This window comes from Podarcis melisellensis (assembly GCF_964234715.1).
Source record: "Podarcis melisellensis genome assembly, chromosome: 8".
Taxonomy (NCBI): Eukaryota; Metazoa; Chordata; class Lepidosauria; order Squamata; family Lacertidae; genus Podarcis; species Podarcis melisellensis.
This window is the reverse complement of record NC_138540.1, coordinates 80,141,599-80,162,579: the sequence shown is the minus strand read 5'-3', so window position 1 is coordinate 80,162,579 and position 20,981 is coordinate 80,141,599. Positions and strand designations below refer to the sequence as shown.

At 44.5% G+C, this 20,981-nt stretch overlaps 1 protein-coding gene across 2 annotated transcripts in view; it reads right to left on the bottom strand.

Moving 5' to 3' along the window:
- The window catches only part of POU2F2 (POU class 2 homeobox 2), a 105,110-nt gene that overhangs the window by 77,612 nt on the left and 6,517 nt on the right, over positions 1–20,981 (bottom strand). Inside the window, exon 1 of one of the 2 annotated variants that reach the window (XM_081922069.1) lies at positions 776–810. The exons of the other annotated variant lie outside the window; for it this stretch is intronic. The gene's annotated coding sequence lies outside the window, so the exon portion shown is untranslated. Of the gene's footprint in view, positions 1–775; positions 811–20,981 lie in introns of those variants that run through there. 2 annotated transcript variants of the gene reach the window in all.

Here is a 20,981-nt window from a genome sequence, read left to right as displayed (position 1 = left end):
TAGTATGCACCTCTCCCCAAACGCCTCAGAGTGGAGTTGCGCAAATGGTGTAGTATCATAGCGTTGCAAAATGGCAAGGCAGAGAAAAGGCTCCGGCTAGCTCTATGCCAACCACAGCTGGGTCTTCCCATTTTTTTATCTGCGAGTACCACAAACCTCTGGTGCCAGCACCATTTAGCACCTGTGCCAACAGTAACCTTTGCCAAACTATATGCGCACCAGGATAGAAAATCCCAGACTCTCCGTACCTAAAATAACGGACCTGCAGACGTCAGAAAGCAGGATATTCCTATAAAACTTTGCTGGATCCTAAGATTCCCCAATGCCCTTCATTACACAGAACATAGAAAGGTAGGTGCACTCATAGTGAGCTACTGCAGCGGAGAGGCACACAAATTCTGCAATCCACAAACGGGCCTCTTCCAAAGTTGCGTTTATCCTCCCTTGTGGAGAAACAGGGGGAAGCTAAAGATCCACATTAATTTTTCGGAATCGGTACTTGAGAAGAATAAGCAGAAATGCAACGCTATGGATCTTTCTTCGAAAATACACACGGATGGTCAATTCAGATGAAACATTTTCCTCTGAGCATTTTTTTAAAACAGGGCTCATGGCAAAGAATTCCTTTATAGAGGAATAAGCGCTGTTGTCATAACAGGGACCATCAAAAAAACGGCCTTGCATTTGCAAGAGCTCACTTGCAAACACCCAACCCATCTCATTAGGCCACACCCTAAGTGTCCGACCACAACTGTCCTCTTAGGACTCTCCACACCTCTTCCAGAGTCCTGGCTCGTAGCTTGTGGCATTCCTGCTACGGCCTACTGAAGCCCACTCCCCATTCTCAGTGCCGGAATCCAGGTGTCCTGGTTCTCCGTACCCTCCAGAATTGACATAAAACTCCCCCCTGCCCCTCGCACCCCCCACCCCTGGCTACGCAGCGTACCCACAGTTGTTCCTGCTAATCAGCCGATGTCATCTGCGGAGTGAAGTCTTTGCTTAAAGAGATTTAGGGCAGGAATCAATAGGAAATTTAAAAATCAATGCGGTTAGTATGAGAAAATCAATGGCGTTTAATCGGCCTGCCGATCCCCAGTCACAACAATTAGAAGGCTGGGATGTTCTACATCCCGCTACACACCATTAGCGTCAATATTTGTGTAAGTGATGGCAGGGGGCAGTTGGGGAGGGGAAAGGGGGGGGAACCCCAGTCTGGCACGAAAGCACTTGAAAGCTAGAGGAAGCGTGTGCGGAAAAGGCGGGGGGGGGGGGATCCCGGCATCTTCTGCTCGCTGTTTCCCTTTGGGAAGGAGCTCCGCTTGTTGCGTTTCTTATTCCTGCTCGCTGAGTTCTTAGCATGAGCTTCCTCTCTGTGCCTTTCTGGGGTTGCAGATTTGGGGTTTGGGGGTTCTACGCCTACCTCCTGGTGTGTGGACTGGGAACGTCCAGCATCACGATGGCTCGACTCTTTTCCTGCAGCCCTAGAAGGAGCTGCAGACGCCGTAGTTAGGTGGAGAAGATGAACTGGCCTTGCCAGGAGCTGATCCGGAGGGTCGGCCACAATGGTACTTTTTCAGCTCCCTTCCCCTGTGGTCGCTCGATGCAGAGGCAGCAGGGCTTAGGGTGTTGATCCCCATCTTCCACACCACTGTTCAAGGTGCAAGACCCCTATCCTCTTTTGCATTTGCTTCCCCCAAGATGGAAGGAAGGAGGTAAGGAGGGCCTTGGCAGAGGTTGGAAAGGGTGTAAGCTGTAGCAAGCAGGGCGTATGCAGCGCAGGTGGGAGAATGAAAGAGCAGAAACCCCACCAGGGCCAAGAGTGTTGTACTAGGACCTGGGAGACCATGGTTCAAATCCCTGCTGGGCCATGAAACTCACTGGGGGTGACCTGGAGCCAGTCACAGTCTCTCAGCCTAGCCTACCTCACAGGGATGCTGTCTGGATCAAATGGGGTGGGAGAGTACCATGTATGCCACTGTGAGCTCCTTGGAGGAACAGTGGGTATAAATCTGATAAATAAGTAAAATGAATTTGCAGGGACAGAGAGTCTCCATTGTCAATGATGCAGTTGTTGGCTGTATTATTTACTTCTGTGGGGGCACTGTTTAGAGTTCGGCCTCAGGCACCAAAACCTCTTGGGCCTTTGCTTAGGGAAGAGGTGAAGGAAGCTCTGGGATGTCCTAGTCCTGGGATAGCTCAGTCAGTAGAGCATGAGATCTCAGGGTCATGGGTTTGAGCCCCACATTGGGCAAAAGATTCTTGCCATGCTGGGGGTTGGACTAGCTGACCCTCAGGGTCCCTTCCGACTCTATGATTCTCTGATTCTATGTTAGGCACTGTGAGACACAGTGCAGAAGGAGGAGGGGTGGGCATTTCAATACTTTGCCTCAAACTGTGAAGTGGGGAGTCGGGTCCCTCTATTGTAACCGCTTGTGGGAGACGTCTGTGGCCTAGTGGTTCAAGCAAGGGATCACAAATTGGGCATTTTTAATCCCAACAGGTATAGCGACGACAAAACCTGCCTGGCGCCTCTTTTTATATATATATAGCTTCCCAGCCTGAGTTTGGCGCGGAGTGCGTGCGGCTGGGACAGGAAGGCAGGCCTGCAGCAAAGCGCTGACAGAGAGTTCGCTCCCGGGAGCCGGATCAATGTGTCAGCGCGGGGGTCGCTGGGAATCCCCCAAAAAATCAATGCGCTGGTGTTTCCGGGCTGTGGCCGCCTAGATTAGCCTGGTACAGAGCTGACAGGGGCACTAATCAGGCTGTCAATAACCCTGACCCTGGGCAATTAACCTATCGACAGGAACGGGGCAAGGGGAAATACATGGGCTGTGGGGTAAGAAGGTACAGGAAAAGACCCCTGTGCAGGGGAAGAGGGGGTAGGGGAGGTGAACATGTGAAAAAAAGAGGCCACTTTCCCAACTCTTCGCCCTGTTGCCATATACTTGCTTAGTAATGAAGACCCCCACAAATGAGAGAGGGCCACATCTATATGTGCTTATTTCAATGGCACACGTTGTTAATAATGTTTCCATACAAAACTTCCACAACTCTGGCACTGTTCATCACAGTAATTGTGTACTTTTCCCACATTTTATTTCTGGACCTGTTACTCTAAAACTTAGTGCAACTCATAAAATAGCACTTCACAGGCAAACATCTATCATAATATGCGAAGTGTGCTTCCTAATTTCCAATCCTTTACCATGTCTGTCCAATTTTAAATCTAAATCTTATCTCTACCCTCCTGAGGTCTAGAAACTTGTTCGTTTGTTTCTGAACGAAACTTAGGATTCTAGAGCTTTAAGTATGCATCAATGTGCCGCACAGGAAGTCACTGAGGGGACAATCTGATGTTGCCCATTCTGGTTATATATCTGTATCAAGGCCAGAAAAATCTCTTTTTGCAGACAAAATGGGCCAGAGGAGCTTGACTGCATGTGAATTTGCATGTCAAAGGGAGCATGAATGAAACAGATGAGGAAGTAAAGAGAAAGAGATCCAGAAATACAACTGGGGCGGAGTGGTAGGTGAAGGTTTCAAATTATGGCCTGTTTTTAAGCTACTTGCATCTTTATCTTTTATCAAAGATAGATAGATAGATGATAGATAGATAGATAGATAGATAGATAGATAGATAGATAGTCAGACATACTGCCATGTACAACTGGATACCACAACACCTGGATTTTATCTTACATATACCAATTCTGCCTTTGGATAAAATCTGTAAAGAATTCCCAGCCGAGTGTTTGCCAGCCCATCTTCTCACACCTATCTATGCTTGCTGTTTGTAGCCCGTTGACAAAAAAGTACCCACTGCCATCCATTTTACAAAATCTTTATTGCTTGGTCACCTGCAGACAAAGCTTTAACTCGCCACAGGTAACTTTGCAAGTGCCTACTTGTAAGCCTGCTTTATCTCATCCTAAAATTCAGATAATCTGACTTCTGAGAGGCAATTAGCATGTACTCTGCATCCCATTCTGTGCAGCCGTGCTGGCCTCCGTGGTGTATTCCTTCAGAAGGGTAAATGCCATATGATGATTTGGTGCAAATATGCAATAAGTCAAGCATCCCAAGTAACCGAAAACCCGCGTCAACCTGACGTGCCTTCGCCACTTAGAGTAATAGAATCACAGAATTGTAGAGTTGGAAGGAAACCGCCCAAAGGCTCACTTTCAGATGCACCCAAATACTGGTCCCAAAAGGCAGCTTGATCACATTCAAGTGCCTAGCTCAGTTGGTAGGGAATGAGACTCTTAATCTCAGGGCCGTGGGTTTGAGCCCCGTGTTAGGCAAAAGATTTCTGAACTGTAGGGGGTTGGACTAGATGATTGCCACGGTCCCTTTCAACTGCGCAATTCTATGTTCAGTGCACAACTGCTGTCTACAGATTAGAGGGGTCTGGATGGGGAGAGTTGAGTGGGTGTTGCACAGCAAGCTGGAGAACGGAGATGGGTACCGGCTTTTAGGATATTGCCATTTGCAGTCACCCCAGTGCCTGTTTTAATTAATTGTGTACATTGTGTGTATTGTTCATGGTGCAGGACAGCATAGTCACACTCCAGTTTAAAGATAACTAGCACATTTTATTTTTAAAAAAAGTTTAACAGTGTGCTGTTGGCTTGTGCTGAAGCAGTGCATGTTCTGCTTTGGAGAGATGGACTGCTTTGGATGCCCATATGGCTTGCAATGTAGTAGAGGGGTCATGTTTACCCTAGATCCCATTGTGTTGCCCTGCACGCCCCTCCTCCCCTCACCCCCACCTTGTGACCCCATAAATATGAATTCGAAACCATCCTGGTGAAGGTCACAAGGGCAACGAACGAATAATGGCTCGAGGACGTGACTGGTGATGGGGCTCTGGTGTTTCCACCGGCCACAAAATATGCCAGGGCGGAAGAAGAGAGAGGAGGAAACTGGAACGAAAGCAGTGGCAAACAACCAAGGATGTCCAGACAGAAACAGCATCACAGCACGTAAAAGGAAAGATGTACCATATTTTTTGCTCTATAGGACTCACTTTTTCCCTCCTAAAAAGTAAGGGGAAATGTGTGTGTGTCTTATGGGGCGAATGCAGGCTGCGCAGCTATCCCAGAAGCCAAAACAGCAAGAGGGATCACTGCTTTCACTGAGCAGAGATCCCTCTTGTTCTGGCTTCTGAGATTCAGAATATTTTTTTCTTGTTTTCCTCCTCCAAAAACTAGGTGCGTCTTAAGGTCTGGTTACAGATAGGTAGCCATGTTGGTCTGCCATAGTCAAAACAAAAAAAAATTCCTTCCAGTAGCACCTTAAAGACCAACTAAGTTAGTTCTTGGTATGAGCTTTCGTGTGCATGCACACTTCTTCAGATAAGATACCTTAAGAAGGTATCTTAAGGTCTGGTGCATCTTATAGAGCGAAAAATACGGTACTTCTCCTGAGACATGCAGACACGCTGGAACTGATACAAAAGCAGAGGAATTCATCCATGTTGCAAAGCATACAATGGGAAGGTATAAAACCACTTGCCAAAGAGGGCGAGGGCTGCGTTCTAACTGCTCCCAAATAGGGAATAATGTTTCTGCCCTGCTGGCTTTTTTTATTTTTCTTAGGATGGATCCGGCAAATAGCTGCTTATTTTTGATAACTGGAAATGATTTGGGAGAGGCATCAGTTCCCGTCTTTTGCCTCGCTGATCAAACAGGTTTGGTAGGTTTTTGAAACAATACGAAAACCTGCCAAACCTGTTAGGCACAGATGAAAATTCACACGACCACCAGCAATAGCACCAGCTATTTAAGAAAACACAAGAGAGACAATTGTCAGTCTCCAGATTTAGTGAACCAAGCAAGGGGAAGAATAAAGCAGAGCAAAACTTCATGCACTTCAGGGCTGAGTTGCATGATTTACATTTAAGAGTGTTTGAGATTTAAACGATCTAGTAAGGCAGTGAAAACTGCCTTACTAGATCAGACAAAGGTCCATTAGATTCTAGATTCCAGTGTTTGGCCATTGTTGGAAGCAAGATGCAGAGCTGAATGGGGTGTGCTCTGATGCAGCAGAGCTCTGCATACTTTCTTATGGCAGAGCCAGGTGCAGAGTACTTGGAAAGCCTTATGAGGTGCCCCAAAACCTTTTCCCTTTGTTCATTAGGCAGTGCAGGAATTCTTGGTGTGGGAAAAGCATAGCACTGAGCTTCATCACAGATGGAAATCCCCCATCCAGCGGGGCCCACCTTTGAAAACTGGATCTCCACACATCCAAACAAACATTCGCACGCACTCCCAAGTTGTTCTGCAGCAGGCTAAATGGTGCTTTTAGTGTCACACATGCACACAATCATGTGGCTGTGTGCAGACTTTGTCCAAATGTGTCCGTAAGAATGGTTGAAGTATACGCAGGTTTCCTGGGAACTGTGACCCAATGCCGATTCCGTCAATGTCTACAAATCTGCATTTACATATTCAGAGGTATCTTGCTTAGGAGCGCTCTCTGACGGTCTGGCCATGGAAGAGAGAACACAGCTCGTGCTAAGGCCATCAGGAAGCAAGACGAGAGGAGAAGAAACTGCCCCATCCTTGGACCCCATCATCCCCAAGCATCCTTAAGGGAAGAAAGGAGGTTCATCCATATACTTTCTTCCTACTCCCTTCTCTCTCTTCGCTTGCTGCCAAACTGCTGGACCTGAATAAACAGGGACAGGGCAACCGAAGAACGGCGCAGCCCACCATCCCCAGTCGGGAATTGCTGAACCTGTGAAAATCTGCTTCAGAAATCCGGTTAGTGGAATCCAGTTACATTCCAACTGCATCAGGAGACTGGAAGGGCTGGTCTGGGGGAGGGGGGGAGCTGAGGCAAGAGGTTTCTGGGAAGGGTGGGGAGAAAGGAGGAGTAGTCAAAGCACAGATACAGGTATATAAGTCTGGCGTTTCTGAACTCTTGTATGATCAAAAGTTGGGGGTATTTTGGCAAGCCAGATACAGCTCAGCGGAAATAGTCCTGGAATACTAACCCTACACCCCATGGTTTTCTATCTGTCAAGTTTTTTTACATACCTTTTCATTATCACAGTCCTTGGGATTCCAAAAATCTGTGTTTGGGTCTTTATGTATTTATTAAGCCAACCAAAATGTCATAAAACATAATACAAGTTTTTTCCCCAGGTTTTCCAGAAGTTTTAATCAAGCTATACGGCAAACAAAGAAAAGAGGGCAGGGGGCAGTAACTTGGCTGACGATTAATTTGTTCCACAGCTTTATTTATTATTTAGCATGATGAAGAGTTCTAGATTACTCTAATCTTCACACACAATTTGCTCAAGTACAGACTCTTCTTCTGGGTCAACATGGCTAAATTTTTGGGATGCCTAGATTTTGCCCCTTTGGCAACCAATAATGCGCTGGTATAATTTAGGCATGGAAATGAGACATTCAGCCACAGAACTATTCACTCGCTTATGGCAAACGAGGACTTTGCATGGCTGCATTTGCCTTCCATCAGCGACAGGGGTTGCGATCCTCTACATCAGAAGAGACGTGGTCCACTGGTTTGTCTCATTTGGGGAAGACTTGGGGAAAGAGTCTCTGTCTCTCTCTTTCTTAAGGGGGAAGGGGGTGTTGTGAGTGGGTGGCTGGTTATTTTGCTGGCTCATTTTAAACAAAAGCTGTCTGGATCAAAGAAGAAACTTGAAAAAGATTTTTTTAAAAAGAAGTAGAAAGCTGGCCAAAGAAAAACGTACGCAAATGAGCAAGAAAGATGCACAACAGTGAACACAACAGGAAAGAAAAGACAGAAGGAAGAAGAATGGGAGAGAAAACGGGAAGAAAGGAATGCGTTTGCACCAGGTCCAATCTTGCAAGCATTGCTCTATTTCCTTTCTTACCAAACCCCTGAGGCTTTCAAAGCTATTTTTTTTCCTGCATGGGAATCTTCTATCAGGGGCAGCAGGATGGGGGCTAATTATGAAATAAAACTAATTAATCACTGCAAACCACAAGGCTGGCCCAGCGGGGCACTAAAGAGATGGCTTTTCTTCCCCTCCTCGGGGCACAGAAATTATTTGCTGCCGATGAATTATTTAATGATGCGGTGTTCATTATGTATTATTGATCAGGAAGGATGGTTATTGTCGCCGAGATAGCCCAAGCTCTTACCTAGCCTCCGATTCACTGTCACGGATGAGGACCTGATCTTGTAAGCTCTTATTCCTCCCACTACATCTCCATTGTTTGGGGGAGACACACACAACCCTAAAATAAATCTGCGGTTAGCATCTGGTTTATCAGCCCACGCAGCAAACACTTCGGTCTTATTCTCACCTGATGGGGCTCAGGGTTGATCTTTACACGAAGCTGCTGCACCCATTCCAACCGCCTTTTTCATGGCCTTATCTTTACTTATTTTAAACATTTATATGCTGTTTTTCAGAGGCTCAAGACAGCTGACACCGAGACAAAACCTGGGAAATAATTCCTTCCAGGGTGTGATTTTTTGGGGTTGGCCCTGCTTACCAGCAACTTCAAGGAAAACACAACATTTGAGTGCAAGCACATAGTTAATTTTATGCCATGCTTTTCCTGTCCCACAAACTCGCATGGGTTCTGCTATCTTTGAAAAGCTCCCCCCCTTTCAAAAGCCTCCCCCTAAAGGGAACTCTCTTATACCAAGGGTGGGCTTGCCACCACCACTCCATATCAGTTTTCTTTCTTTATTATTGCTATTTAGTTACTGCATTTATATCCCACCTTTTTCTCCCGGGAGCTCAAATCAAGAGATTGGCTGATTTTGCCCAAGGTGCTGCTTTCAGGGGCCACAAATTGGCTGGGGAACGAAGCAAGTTGCTATTATTTTAAATCACTAGGTTTATTTCTGTTTGAGGCAAGAGGAGGAAAGGTTGCCTTTTCCTACAGACCAGCGGTAGCCAACATGGTGCCCTCCAGAAGATATTGGATTCCAACTCCCATCGGCCCCAGGCAGCTTGAAACCAACAATCCAACAAAAACTGGCCAGTACGTCATCAGTGAGCCATGCTTTGCCTTCCTCACTAACCCAGAGCATCGCAGTCCCAGAGGGAATAAGCATCCCTCCTTTTTCCGCAGCATGTAAAAGATGTCCTTCATTTCGGACACCACCAGGGCGCAAGAGCATCCCATTATTAAATATTTGGCAGCACTGCTCAACAGTGTAGTATACCCATGGAAATAAAATGCAGGAGCAATAATACTGGGCATTACTGCAATACACGTAAAAGGGATGTGTGCACTTGTTCATTTCACCAGTGTGCCTTTCGCTTCTCACGCACACCCCACAACAGCCAGGATTTCACAACAATTTTGCCATGCCGAAAACCAAAAGGCTGGGGAGAATTTGAGATTCCCCCTCGTCTTGAACTCCATGCCTTTGTCAGGTTGCCAACTTCCCCACTGGCTTTTCTTCTGTGCCGTTAAAACAGCAGCCACACGCACCAACGCAAAGAGAAATTAAGCAAGACAGATTCATGACAGATAAAAGATAGTAGTTCTTCTCACAGGGCATAATTAACTTACGGAATTGACTACCACACGATATGGTGATCGCCACTAATTCAGCCGGCTTTTAAAAGGGGATTAGACAAATTCATGGAGGGCAGGTCTATCAGTGGCCATTAGTTTCGATTGCTAAGTGCAAGCTCGATGTTTTCAGACAGAATACTTCTGAACTGCCAGATGCTGAGGACAAATAGGTGACAGGGTGCTGTTGCCTTCCTGCCTTGCTTCTGAGCTTCCCAGAGGCATCCGATGGGGAACAGAATGCTGGCCTGCGTGGAACTTATCTGGAAGAACTGCTCTCATGTTCAGTGGCGCTATCAGGGAAGGATTTTGGGGTGGAAATTGAGGGCCTTCAGCCAGAGAATGAGCAAGAGGTTCCCCCAAACACAGCAAGGCAGCTGACGTGCCACATTTTTGAATGAAGGGTAGAAGTTTCTGGCCAGACAAAAGGAAGTCATTTTTGTTCTTCTTCACACAGCACCATACTGAAAACAATGAAATCCGCAAGATGCAGAAATGACTGCCAACCTGAACAATTTTTTAAAGGGGGGTTAGACAAATTTGTGGACAGGAAAGCTAACGGCAGCTACTAATAATGATGGCTATATTACCACCAGTATTAGAGGCAGTGTATCTCTGCATACCAGTCGCTAAGGATCCGGTGCGGAGGTTATTGTGCTCACGTCCCACTTGCAGGTTTTCCATGGGCATCTTGTTGGCCACTGTGTGAAGCAGGATGTTGGACTTAGACCAAGCATAGGCAAACTCGGCCCTCCAGATGTTTTGGGACCACAACTCCCATCATCCCTGACCACTGGTCCTGTTAGCTAGGGATGATGGGAGTTGTAGTCCCAGAACATCTGGAGGGCCAAGTTTGCCAATGCCTGACTTAAACAGAGTTTTGGCCTGATCCAGCCAGTCTCTTCTTTACGTTCTTGCACATTACCATATAAAAAAGGGGAGGGTATTAGAGGCTAACATTATCTAACTGCGCCACTGGTAGGTGAAGCTTTCCCCCTCGCTATATCAACATGCCAGGAGAAAACTTCAACTGCTTAAAGCACAGGAACAGGGCCTGTTAAAAAGCTGGCAACCCTTACTCCTTTGGGCCATGCAGAGCCTCTGAATACATACTAGAGCTGGGCATTCTGCAAGCAGGTTTGCAGGCGCTCAGGTGGACTTCCATAACAAAAGAGAGCCTAGTGGGTAGCTGTCCATTGCATTCTGCCTTCATTTGCAAGGGTTCCCTTCGCATTCCAGCCTGGCAGGGGCTCCACTAGTGTGCCAAACAGAGGAAATACACCCTGAGAGTGATGTGCATAGATTGTGAATCCATCTCCACTGTGTGTTTTTGTCCAGGGGAACCTAATTCTGCAGAGGACATGCCATGCTGAAGTTATGAAAGCCCTACACATCAATTGTCGCGGACAGGGAAACAAGCAATTATATCAGGAAAATGTATGTGACAATGTGCTTTCGCCCCTGGTGAAAGTGGAATTACTCGCGACAAACTTAAGGAATGGACTTTTACCATTGATGGCGTTAGGCAACTACTTTCCCAATCTGCTGCTTCTGTTTTCTTCCCCTTTATTTGCTTGCTAAAAATCAAAAAACCTCCCAGGGCCCTTGGCAGTTGCTGGCTCAATATGGCCTCAACCTCCCCCAGCATCAGAGCAGCAGCGAAATAAAATGGGGAAGGGGCAAGTCTGGCCCCCCCAGTTGCTAACCAAAGGCAAAAGAGGGGTGGGTAGGGAAGACTGGCTGGGACTGTTCTCAAATTGGTCCTCCAGCAAACTTTGCTGCTGTCCGCATTAGAGCAGTGATAATGCAATGATTTTTAAAACCCTGGATTTCCCTGGAAGCTTAGCAGGGGTTCCTGAATGAAAAAATCAGAACTTGTGGGCAACAGTGCACTGAAAGTGGCTAGCCTGCCCTACCAGAACGTCCCCTACAATCCACAATTGCAAGGGAGTGCTGATGTGCTTTCAGTTGATATGGGGCAATGGTGAGACCCAGTCGTGGAATATATGTTCATCGTAGAACCACTGGTGGTCGGAGCCAGCCATCAGGGGTGAGAGGAAACTCATTCTAATTGTGTCTCCATCCCTTTGCCGGCTGAGTTCTGCAATGGCAAGACGGAGATTACTGTGGAAGAAGCTGGCAGGCATCCTCTGGACTCATAAAGTAGGAAGGAAGGCAAGTGGGGGGTGGCTGAGATTGGTGAGGTTTCATTGCCAAAACATTTACTAGGATCTTCCTCAGCAGGTAGCGAGTCCATGGCCAAAATTCTCCTGGGTTACCTCTGAAGATGGAGAACTTCAACAGCTATTTCCTTCCCTGGCAGGGCTTTGACTAGCCCTCGGTGGTGCAAGGAACAATAGTTTTGTCCCCTTGGCGGCATGTCCCCATGTCATTTTCAAAGTGAGAAGGAGAAAGGGACTCCCTTTTTTTATTATTATGTATTAAATTTATATACTGCCCTTCATCTGAAAATCCCAGGGCAGTTCACGAGAGAGTAAGAGTCCAATCCTTTGTGGACAGAGGTTCTTTGCTTTTCATAGTGGAGACCTGATAACGCTATCAAAGGGGGCATACCGAAAGATCAATATTACTATTTATCATTTCCACATTGCCTCTTAGCATTTTATTACTCATGGCGCTCTTTAATTCTGAAATAATTATTCCAGACTGGCCATCAACCCCCTCTGATTCGATCTTCACAATATCCAGGATAGTTCACAATTGTCACTCAGTGCATAAGCAGCCGCTGAGAAGGTGAAGGAAAGATCCATGTTTTAACAAGCTTGGCAGTGTGTACAAAAGCATAATTTAAAGTGCATTATGGTGTGTCTTATTAAAGTCCTTTTTCCTCCTAGGCAGAATCTGATGCAAGGGCTGAGTTTTTCCAAGTCCCTTACTCAATTTCCAGGGAATACAGAGCAGCCACCGCAGTTGAGATCAGCCACTAACTAAGCAACCGGTTTTGGAGGAGAGAAATGTGAAGACACCCTTAGATACTTAATGATCTCCTGGCTACACTGCCAACTTGATTTTCAAAATGTGTTCTGGGCAGCACTGAGTTCCTCAGAAGCTTCCGATGGGTTCGTTGGTGAAGAGATTGGTGAAGAGATTGGTAGTGGCAGAAAATAGTTTCTGGAAAAAGCAGCTTGCCAACACTACCAGTGCTTCCCCTGCTACTACATTTAAAGCAGTATTATGCCACTTTAAACTGTCACGGCTTTCCTCAAAGAATTCTGGGAACTGCAAAGGGTGCTAGTTTTTTAGGAGACTCCCTACTCCCTCGAAGAGCTGCAATTCTCAGAGTGGTTTAAGAATCAATCCTTCTTCTCAAGGAACTCTGGGAACTGTACCTCTGTGAGGGGAACAGGTGTCTCCCAATAACTCTCTCAACACCCATAAGAAACTACAGTTCCCAGGATTCTTTAAGGGAAGCCATTACTGTCGAAAGTGGCATGATACTCCTTTAAATGTAGTAGCAGGGGAAGCACGGGTACAGTTGGCAAGTTGCTTTTTCCACTTTAAATGCACAGCACAGATGCAAGCCTTAGCCAGGGATCACCACAAAGGACCTATTTCACAGAGGGGGGAACTAATGAAAACAAGCGAAACTAGTACCAGAGCGCAAAAAAAACCCTCAATTTAAAAAGGGGGGCTGTGGGCTTTGCTGGGTGCCAAGTGGATTTTCTGAAGGTGCTACGGTGCCCATGGACACTGGTGTAGGAAGGGGGTGTGATGGGTGCGGTCCACCCCATGTGTCATCCCTGAGGGGGGGTGACATCGCTGTCCCGCCCCCTGGGACACTTGCAGCCCCACCCCTACAGCAGCTAGCCCTGCCCCTGCAGGCAGCTAGCCCTACCCCCCAGGTGCCGGAGCAGCTAGCACCACCTCTGCCCACGGACACCATATTAGAGACCCCAGTTCTTTGTCATTCCCTCAGTTCAGGTGACACAGTAGTTAGGTCCAAAGAGTCCCGGCCTGTGTGAGCACACTGCAGAACATGACCCAGAATCCTGTGGTGTTTTGTGGAACCTCTGTAGTGATTCCTCCGCAGATGAGTTGATGTACAAAGGGATCCTGAAGGACTCTAGACCATTGTTCTATGTTATGAGATTACAGTGGTACCTCGGGTTAAGAACTTAATTCGTTCCGGAGGTCCGTTCTTAACCTGAAACTGTTCTTAACCTGAAGCACCACTTTAGGTAATGGGGCCTCCCGCTGCCGCCGCGCCGCCGGAGCACGATTTCTGTTCTCATCCTGAAGCAAAGTTCTTAACCCGAGGTACTATTTCTGGGTTAGCAGAGTCTGTAATCTGAAGCGTATGTAACCTGAAGTGTATGTAACCCGAGGTACCACTGTATATCCTATACAGCACCTTTGCAAAACAGCACTGTTAAGACCTGGGTTTAGATCTTCACTCAGCCACAAAACTCAGTGGATGACCCTGAGCTAGTCAATGTCTCTCAGACTAACCTACCTCTTAGGGTTGTTGTGCATTCTGCACTCTCTGGGTGGAGGACACTATGAATTTCTAATAAATAAGTAAATTCCAATACCAATACAAATCTTATTTTGGACAACAAAAAGGGGAAATCCAGACATATGGCTCAAAAATGTTTTCGGTGTTTGTTTGTTTTTATCTTGCCAAAGAAAAGCTCAACAACTTTTCTGTCCTGACTCTCACTGCCTGAAATATGGCAACCCTACATTTACACTTTAAATTCATTTTGTACATCTATAACAGCTTTAGCATTCGGTGAAGACCATAAATGAAAACTTTGCTGTATCAGTTATTAGGCTTCTCAGTTTCTCATTTTCCCATTTTAAGTTTGCCACATTTCCATAACAATCTGCATTTTTAAAAAGTAAAAAAGTAAAATAAAACCATCACAAAAATGCATCAGCATTTTTGTGTGCATTCATCCCAATATACAATTTTTTGGAATCAATTTTGCACGATATAATGCACTTTTGTGAGTTGTTTTCACCAATAAATTCATTTTCACGCACAGTTTTCCATAATACGTACGTTTTTTCACACACTGTTTTGTTTTAGAGAACTGCGTTGCAAAATTCAGAGAATACAAATTTTGAGGACATAGCTATTCCTGTATTGTTTCGGGAAGGGCGAATTAGATAGGTTCCCATTAGAATGGGAACTGAATTTCTTCCCTATCCCTGACGGTGACAGACAGATAATACAGGAGCAATGAGCCCTGGTCTGAGAGGCAAATGTCTAGGTTAGTTCCTTTTCTCTGCTACAAGCTTCTTGAGTGACCTTGGGCAAGTCCCTTGGGACACAACGCGGCAGGTGAATGTACAGCGTGGTTTTTTTTATAAATACGATAGCCAAGAGGTGTCAATTACATGCATTAATCAATCTCTGCATGTGGCAAGGTGTTTAAACGCTGTGTTTTGTTTCGCCACCCCCTTCGCAAAGAGGTGGGTGGGCTTCAGCTGACTTAGCTGACATGCTTAAAACATAACTCACCGGCCAACAAACCATATTTGAGACCTGCCTATCGGAGCCACTCCCTTTATATAGACCTTCAAGAAGGTGATTATACATTCAGGGCCAGCCACATACATCTTCGCACCTGAAGCGCAAACCCAATAGACTCTTGGCGAGGGGTGGGACTCCACTTTAAACACAGTGAGTGAAATTACGTAGTGTTGCATCCTTTGCTCTGCAGCTCTGGCAACACACACATCAACTAATGGCCTGGGTAAGGCACAGGGACTCTCCTCTTTATTTATTTAAATACTGCTTGTTACGCAAACCACTCCAGGCAGTGTGCAATAATATATAAAAAAACACAACGCAAGCACCAAATATACAATATAGTTGAAACTGAAATACAGTACAATCAAGGAGCAACAAAATACCCAAAAAACTACAGTGTTTCTATTCCCAATGTGAAATGATAGTGTGGTGATGGTGTGCTCATGGTCACTGGTTGTGGCAATCAGGACGTCCCAATTTTCCTAGAGGGTGTGTCTATTTTTATATATGAGCCATATGTGGCGGTGTAAAAGGTTGTCCGACTGTAAACACCCTGCGCGTGGAGAGAGGGAAAAAGGACTTAAAAGAGCTGCCAGTTTTTCAGCCAAGCATGACCCAACAGGCACTTACGAAAACTATGAAAGTGCTGTTTCTTCCTTCTCTACCCCAAAACAGGCACCTGATCGCACACTTTTCAGGTGAGGTTACCACACTCCTTCCTCTGCCTACAGCAACCCAGGAACACTAAGTTTACTCTTGTGGTGTGATACCTTCATTAGGGTCCGTTTAATTTCACAGCCTCCCTACTTTTCGCTCTTTGCAGGCTTCTGGTATATTTTCAAATCCCTCACAACTACAGACTTGGCTATCTTACCTAACAGCTATACAAGAGCAATTCAAGAGACGTGCTTTTTTTCTGACCTAAAAAAGCAGAGAGGGCTTGCCCCTATAGAACTTCTGCATAGGAGCCATAAAAAATAGCCTCTATTAAGGATTTTTAAAAGTGGCTACCTTAAGTATAGCCATTGACTTGCAATAAAGGAACAGCCCTCATGTTTCTGATCTGCAAGGTACCGGTATTTCAAAAGAATGCAGGTGTGGAAAGACTTTGGACTTGTGGGGTCTATTGGTTTTGGTTTTTTTACTAGCCCCCATGTGGCCCACCAGCTGGAACCCAGTGGGGCAAAATGGTGGCTAAGGGGGATGGTGCCAGATGCAAAATGGTGGTCAGGAAGACAGACAATTGCCTACTACTGCACCCCACAAGCCATACACTGCATCAGAGTTATTACAGGTCAGGGATATACTAACAGCCTAGTGTGTGTGTGTGTGTGTGTGTGTGTGTGTGTTGAGCAATTAGAAGTCCGAAACTGTTTCCAATCTACTGCAAATGATCCAGAGATCTACTGACAGATTTCAATCTACTTTCTGACCACCACCCCAAATCAAAATATACACCCACAACAGAAAGGCTACAATGTACAGAATCACTGATACTTTTCCATAGACTTAAATATCCCCATCTACCAGAGGCTCTGGCCTTCTTGTAAACACTAGGTTGCCGCTGCGAACCCTTTTCCCTATTGTACTCCTTACTATTGTCTATATTCCTCTGCCAATAACCAATTCCCTTCCTTCCCCAGTCACATTCCAATTGCTGGGATCTTAATCTGCAAATCCATTTAGGGTTGGGGTTTTTTTTTTTTACTTTTTCCTTGAACACTGCCTCGTTCACGTTCTTCTCTGCTTTGCCTTTGCTCTTCCAGAGTGGTAGTTTTCAGAAATAAAGGACACCCATTAAGACCAAAGAAGCAGTAATGTTCCAGAATAAGGAACAATCATTTAACGTAAGTAGTGCCCCTTAAAATAAGGGGCAAACAGGGGAGCAACCCCAGATTGTGGTGGCCCTGTTGTGTCTGTACAAAAGAGCACACCCCTTTACTGCAAATTAGCTAACTTGGAATAACTACCACCCCTGGTTGCACATTCAAAGTCTCCAGCACAGGTTTACCATCCCCAATACGCACTGCTAAAGAGGCACAGGGAAAGGTGGAAATTACAATTTCGGAGACTTGACTCCAAGCACCAAATGCGACTAAAGTGTACCAGCAGATAATGCTGTGTATTTGCTCATGGTACACACACACCCGGCCAGCACGGACACCACCCGTTTACAGTTTTGTCTGAGAAGAGAACAAATGGAAGTTACTCGCACACCCTGAAGCACCTTAGGAAAGCATCAAATGATCAACTTTATTATTATGAACTTTAATTAGAAAGGTCTCCTCTGAAATTAGTGCACCCTCAAACCCACTCAACGCTAAATCCCAGTAAAAATTAAAAAAACAAACAAACAAGGGTGATTAAAAAGTGGGGAAATAAGATTATTTATTTTTTTATCCTCTCACATTGTATAGTTATGGGCAAAGTAGAATTCCAATCCACCGCAGTGACTGCAAGCACACAGCAAAACTGTGAGGGCTGGGTTAATTACCACGGAATACAATGGTTTGTACAAGCATGCAAGGATACTGTTTTCAACCACACAGACACACCCCGTAAGAATCAGAGGAAACCAAAAAGCAACACAAAACTGCTTCTTCTCACAAATCATTCAGAATACAAGCCTTCGTTCAAAAGGAATTATTTCTGCTTTAAATGTTAGAAATATCAGGTGCAAGATTGCAATCAGTTCTAGCTTATTTTTTTGCTGTTTGTTCTTTTGAAAAGATAAGAAGAAAAAAGAAATTTAGAGGCAGAAAGTGGGGGAGAGGCAAATCCTGAAACAAAATAGCCAGTTACTTTTTTTAAAAAAAAAAAGGTACACAAACATGAAATTTATGATTTGCAATTATTTTGTGGGGGTGGTGGAAACAAACATAAAATATTTTGCAACACACAAAATTCAACAAGGGTAAAAGGTGGGATTATTTCACTTCATAACAAGTAAAAACATGTTGCAATATCCCAAGACTGCATCCTAGGCATTTTTTTTCTACACTATGCAGAATAAAATACCTATCAGCATTTAACTTACTATTTCAGAGGCAGAAGGAAATTGTTTCGGTTTCAAAACCTACAGATGTATTGGCGTCAATCTGGAGCGAGGGTCTTTACTCCATATTTAAAACAGGGAGTTGGGGGCAGCATGTAGATTAGATTTTACACTGGGCTATAATTCACTGCTACTCACCCAATGATCTACATGATCAAATCTTGAAGGTAACATTTAATCCCAACTCTGTACAAAGACTACTGATCTAGCTAGATATACACTCAAAGGCCACCGAATGAAGCAAAACATGTTTCTTAGACTGATCCACAAAACCAATTAATTTGAAGTACTTAGATTTAAAGCGAGCTGGTCCTATTAACTACAATGCAACTAAACTGGCGATGCCCCCGATTTAGCAAGCTTGCTTTATGTGGCTAAGTTTAAAATGGGTCTTCTAAGGTACTTTTATTCCAACTTGTCAACAAGGTCGTCAGGAACACAGCCAAGTCACTGGATCAAAATGCATAACCCATTTTTATGTTTAGCCAGGGCTGTGGTTGGAATATGAATGGGGCATGTCATCACAAACCTTCCGAAAGTGTTTTGCACAACGTTCTGCCCAGATGTGGCCGGGCCCACAGAGGAGGCTTCACACAACCACCATACGTTACGTGCAAACTGCAGTCTAGGAAGGGGTAAGAATTTGCCTTCGTTGAAAGCAAGGTGTCAATTGTACAGCTGTTAGGCTTCGGGGTTGTAAAAAACTGTCTCACTTCTGGTCCAATATGCTTCCCGAAGCCTAAATTGTCGACAAAAAGGGCGAGAGGGAAAGTGTTTTACAGACCCGAATTCACCGTAGTTTTCAGCGTAGGGCCACTGTCGAATAGAACTCACGCCGTGGCGGCACAATTATTTTTCTCAACATAGCGTACAACAATCCCGTCTGCTTTCTGCGCTGGGTTCCATTAATGTTCATCATTGTTCAGAACATGGAGGCTGTTTCCTTCCTGCGCGGTGAGGTGGCAGTGGCTGTCTTCACAGCTGTGGGGAAATTTAACATACTGGTTGCCAGCCTAGCATGAGGAGCCGAATGACTCCGTTCTCTCTAAAGTAGCAGGCTGAGGGGTAGACCGGGGGGATTATTGGGACAGCGGGGGTGATATCTGCCTCTTCACACATCCAGACAAAGACAAATGCAATGTCCAAAAGGTATGGACCCTCTGAATTTACTTAAAACATGTCAAAAGTCTAACAAGATCTCCATGCATCTAAATTTCACCACAGTCACCCTTCCTCTAAACCAGGCTGCTGAGTTTTTGCAATCATTCATCTCGTCCTCTCCACCTCCCATCCTGTTTTCCATTCGCACCAATCCTGTACCCCCTTTTCTCAGCCACATACCAGTAACACTGGACCCACCTCCAAAATCTTCAGAAGAACATTCCCTCTCGAACTAACAATTCATATCTGTGAAGTAATTTACATATTAATCCCGTCACACAATGTTCAGATTAGAAGAATTGTGGTGTTTTTTTTAGGGAAGATTAAAATAATAATTTTGTTAACTGATGAAGCCATTTTTCAGTGTATAATTCTACAATGTAATTTTCTGAATATCTATATGATGTTTGCCCTCGATTTCCTTACACATCTGGTATTTAGCAGGTGCCCAGATTCCCAAATAAATCAGAATCATGCCAATGAAAGATAGAAAATAAAAGAGGCACATATAAATCTTTAATTGCAGTGAACTCTGTAGAAAGGAATAATCATTACACCTAAGGCACCTAAAGGGTTCTCTTTAAAAAACTCTATGACATACGGCTTTTCTATATATTTACGCCTTTTAAAAAAAATTGGATCTATTGTAGCTATGCATTTAAAAACACATACAAGTTGATTATATATATATATAATTTAGCCGATCCAATAGAATAGATCTCTCCCCCCCCCCCCCGGCCCCATTATTCTGTATCTATGATACCTTAAAGTATGATTTGGAACTGGGATAACTGATTATGGGTTGGACTTAATTTGGCTGTGACAAATGACAATAGATAAGCAGATAGACAGACACAGACAAGAAAGCCAAAATAAGAGAAAGTAAAAGGAAAGAGAGACACAGTTATTAATATTGCACCACAATTTGGCAGGGGACAGCAAATGCTTCTTAATTATGCAATTTGTTTGCATCTGAAAATGTGGATGCAAATCTATGCAAACATATTTAGAAACAGAGTTATTATTTATGGCCTACCACTTCATTCCTGTTAAGGCTCTTTTTAAAAACTGCAGGCAGCGGGCCCGATCGGCTGTTTCACAATAGTCCTTTTACACTGCATAAGTGCTTTGAAGTGCTCTTGGTGTAATGGAAAATGAAGGACGCAATGTAGTGATGTATATTATTTATAGGTTTGTAAATCGATCCCTTTATATTTATTGAACTGTATTCTGGAGATAGATACCGGATATTATTGATACGGATGAATGTATTTACTGACTGATCCTGTTATTGATAGATCCATTACAGACGCTCAAAACAAAAGACACTTTCAAATGTGGAATTATATGTAGAGTTAACTCGTTTTGTTTTCATTATTGGAGCACTGATCTTGTTTTTTACAGATGTGCTGATCTCGAGCAAGGCACCTGCTATTTAGGACAGGTGTATATATTTGCATAATACTGTACTGTACTGATATGGAAAGGCAAAGTGAGAGACTTTGCATACAGATCTTCAATTGTAATACAGTATAAATATATATATATATGAATAACTGCTATACCTACAATTCCAAAAGGTTCTGTTTTAAAGATACAGGCTGGATGTATCTTGATACTTCCATTTACAAATCAATCTGCTGTTTATGGATTAACTGGATCTATATATTTACAAGCAAATCCATCTTTTTCTAGCTACATTTTAAAAACTTTTCAACAACAGTCGTTTATA